This window comes from Mustelus asterias, chromosome 9 (assembly GCF_964213995.1).
Source record: "Mustelus asterias chromosome 9, sMusAst1.hap1.1, whole genome shotgun sequence".
Classification (NCBI taxonomy): Eukaryota; Metazoa; Chordata; class Chondrichthyes; order Carcharhiniformes; family Triakidae; genus Mustelus; species Mustelus asterias.
In genome coordinates, this window is record NC_135809.1 from 104571503 (window position 1) to 104575457 (window position 3955).

The 3955-nt window shown below is 40.9% G+C and overlaps 1 non-coding gene across 1 annotated transcript; it reads right to left on the reverse strand.

Annotated features, from left to right (window-relative positions):
• Positions 1–3678: 3678 nt before the first annotated feature.
• trnai-aau (transfer RNA isoleucine (anticodon AAU)) lies at positions 3679–3752 on the reverse strand. Its single transcript has one exon. It is a non-coding gene; the product is annotated as a tRNA-Ile (tRNA).
• Between the last annotated feature and the right edge of the window lie 203 nt (positions 3753–3955).

Below are 3955 nucleotides of genomic sequence, written 5' to 3' on the forward strand. Positions count from 1 at the left end.
GTGCGGGTTAGGTGGGTTGGCCATGCTAAATTGACCCTTAGTGTCCAAAGATGTGTGATTTAAGTGGATTGGCCGTGCTACTTTGTCCCTTAATGTTTAAAGATGTGCAGGTTAGGTTGATTGGCCATGCTAAATTGCCCCTTAATATCAGGGGGATTAGCAGGGTAAATACGTGAGGTTACAGGGTTAGGGCCTGAGTGGGATTGCTGTTGGTGCAGGCTCGATGGGCTGAATAGCCTCCTTCTGCACTGTAAGGATTCTATGATTCTATGAATTAGACTAGCTATGTCCGTTAATGATGCCAGATCATTCTGCTTGGATGAGAGAGTGTGGTGGGGCAGGTGACGATAGTGTCTTCAAAAAGCAAGTGGGGTAAATCTAATGCCCAGTTAAATAGGTAGAGAGCAAAAAATATTGATTACTAATATCTATACACAGAAATTGCAGAAACGTTATCCTATTTCCAATGGGAAAGAGGGAGAGGACTCTTTACTGCTTAAAGTAGATTTCAGTTACTTGAATGTAGCCAGTCCCTTTCAATAGCAAGTTCAGATATTGTGCTAAACATAGTTGTGATACCTAAAATAGATTTACTTTAATATGGAGAAGAGCACTTAAACATGATATAATGGACAGAATTTAAGTGCCAGCCTCACAGATGCAGCAGTGCTGGGCTTCCTTTCAACATTACACATTTCCAAGACAATTTCTTGAGTGAACATTTTTCTAAGTGGGTTTTAAGATACCACAATTATGTACACTCCTCACTGTTGATACTCCAGAGTCCAAATTTTTGGTTATCTTTATGGGCTAGTATTAAACATTAAAATAGTAACAGCTGACAACCATAATAATGAGACCTCACAGAATAACATCTTGCATGGGCTCTCCCCCCCCCCCCCCCCACCCCCTGCCCCCCCCCCGGTGCATTTCTTGGGGCAAGGATGATTGTGACCACAGAAACTGGTTTACTTTACATAAAGTCCAAGACAAAGCAGAATGTTATTTTCAGAGAAATTCAACCTATTTTAGAGCATTCTAGATGACATGAAAAAATAATAAAGTATGCCACATTACTCATGTTAAGATCTCAATTCACTTTACAGGATAGCAATCCATAAAACGAGCTAGCATTATGAATAAGAAGAGTTTCTTTAGATAGATGGTTGTCAGAAGGAAGCTTTTGTATTAGATTATGTTACATCATGCTTTTACTTCTTTTTGAAAGAAACAGTGTTTTAAAAACTTGACTTTGTCTTACCATTGCAAGTCTCATCTGTGGCAAATAGTGCATAATATGTTAAAAGCGAAATATTGTGGATGCTGGAATCTGAAATAAAAACAGAAAATGCTGGAAAATCTCATCAGATCTGACAGCATCCGTGGGGAGCGATTAGAGCCATTTTGAGTCTGGATGACCATTCGTCAGAGCGTTATTCAGCTCTGATGAAGGGTCATCCAGACTCGAAACGTTGGCTCTATTCTCTCTCCACAGATGCTATCAGACCTGCTGAGATTTCTTCTGAAAAAGTGGCACATGTTCTAGCTTTTTGTTGTAGTGCATAATAGTGCCTGGCTGGCAGATGAGACTGCCACAAACTTGGAAGATTGGCCTCTCTAGTGTTTAGATTTTGAGTATTTTTCATACTCAAAAATTGTACGCCTCGATGACAGATAGGTGAGAAACTTAATTTTCTTTTCCATTCATTCCTAGGACGTGGGCATTGCTGGCAAGGCCAGCATTTATTGCCAATCCTTAAATGTCCATGAAATTAAATGGGGCGACCCTTGGGCAGAGCTTTCTCATTATGCCATCGCAATCCTGTTAGGGCTATGTCACGGCATGCTGCAAGGAATATAAATGTTTTTTTTCTCTATTTTCAATTAGATTGTTATCTGTCTTCAAGCACACTGAAGAAATTACAAATGTGAAGATGATCAGCATTTAAATTTAGTTTAGTTATTCGTGTCACAAGTCGGCTTACATTGACACCGCAATGAAGTTACGCAAAGAAAATCTCCTAGCCGCTGCACTCCGGTGCCTGTTCGGGTACACTGAGGGAGAATTTAGCATGGCCAATGCGCCTAACCAGCACGTCTTTCGGACTGTGGGAGGAAACTGGAGCACCCGGAGGAAACTCACGCAAACACAGGGAGAACATGCAGACTCCACACAGACAGTGACCTGAGCCGGGAATAGAACCCAGATCCCTGGCACTGTGAGGCAGTTATGCTAACCACTGTGCCACCTTAACTGTACAAATAAGATTTTGAGTAGAAATATCATAATACTTCTTTATTAGCTGGTATTTAGTACTAACAGATACTCTACCAGTAAAATAAATTACTAGTTTTTCACAAATCAAATGTTTCAGTGACAATTACCTATCGAGTAAAAAGATGAAATCATTGCACAATGAAGTTCAGAAATGTTCAAACTTGATAACGATACAGAAGAACATAAGAACATAAGAAATAGGAGCAGTAATAGGCCATTAGCCCCTCAAGCCTGCTCCGCCATTCAATAAGATCATGGCTGATCTGATAGTGGGTTCAGTTCCACTTACCCGCCCGCTCCCCATAACCCTTAATTCCCTTAATGGTTAAAAATCTATCTACCTGTGACTTAAACACATTTAACGAGGTAGCCTCTACTGCTTCATTGGGCAGAGAATTCCAAAGATTCCAAACCAAGCCAGTTCCGAAGTAATACCCACTCCAGCTGAACATATGTGTCGAAGAACTCATGGGAGAAATACAGGTTTGACTGAACATTTGCACTGTAACTCTGTCCACTCATAAATAAAAGAATCTAGTAAGATGGATCACATGCAATGGAAACTTATCCACAGGAGCAACGTTTAATCTCCTAGTATGTGTTTGTGTGGCAGCAACTCTGCAGTGAATGGACCCTGAATTGGTTGCAGTTAAACGTCACAATGCTTTGTTTCAAGATTATGTAGTTAACAGGAATATATGTTGAAATATTAATATGTATGGCTTAAGCTTTCCCAGAGACTGAGTGGCTAACAACACCTGACTGCAGAGAGGAAAAAGTGGCACATGTTCTAGCTTTTTGTTGTTACCTTTGCTGAAAATCACATGTGTGATTTACATGGGCTACCTGTGATAACCTCCTAATGCATAGATTTTCTTCTAATGATATTGTTTAGACACAAATGGTTAGATCTTTGAGTTTAAGACAGATTCAAGTGGAGATGTGCTTTTTGTACCCAATTTGATTTTGATTTATTATTGTCACATGTATTAACATACAGTGAAAAGTATTGTTACTTGTGCGCTATGCGCACAGAGCATACCGTTCATGGAGAAGGAAATGAGAGAGTGCAGAATGTGGTCTTACAGTCATAGCTAGGATGTAGAGAAAGATCAACTTAATGCGAGGTAGGTCCATTCAAAAATCTGACAACAGCAGAGAAGAAGTTCTTGAGTCGATTGGTACGTGACCTCAGACTTTTCTATCTTTTTCCCGACGGAAGAAGGTGGAAGAGAGAATGTCCGGGGTGCGTGGGGTCCTTAATTATGCTGGCCACTTTGCCGAGGCAGTGGGAAGTGTAGACAATTCACCATATTAGTTCACTTGCATTGCATCAGCTGCAGCATTGTATGGATGCAGGGAGCACACTAATAGTTTGTAGAAACACATGTAATTGCAACTGGCCAATATGGGGATTAAACCCATGTTCTTGCCGTTATTAGCACCACACTCTAACTAACTGAGCTAATCGGCCATCAGCAAGAACTCAGCCTTGACACAACTTCCAAGCTCCCCGTCGGGGAATTGAACCCCTGCTCTCCTGCGTGCCAGGTGGAGATACTAAGCACTATACTGACGAGGAACTTGTGGCTACAAAATTGCATGGTCATGAAATTTAATGGGAGGGAAACAGTTAAAGGGAGTCAAAGCCAAAATAGGGGTGCACAATTCTCAAAA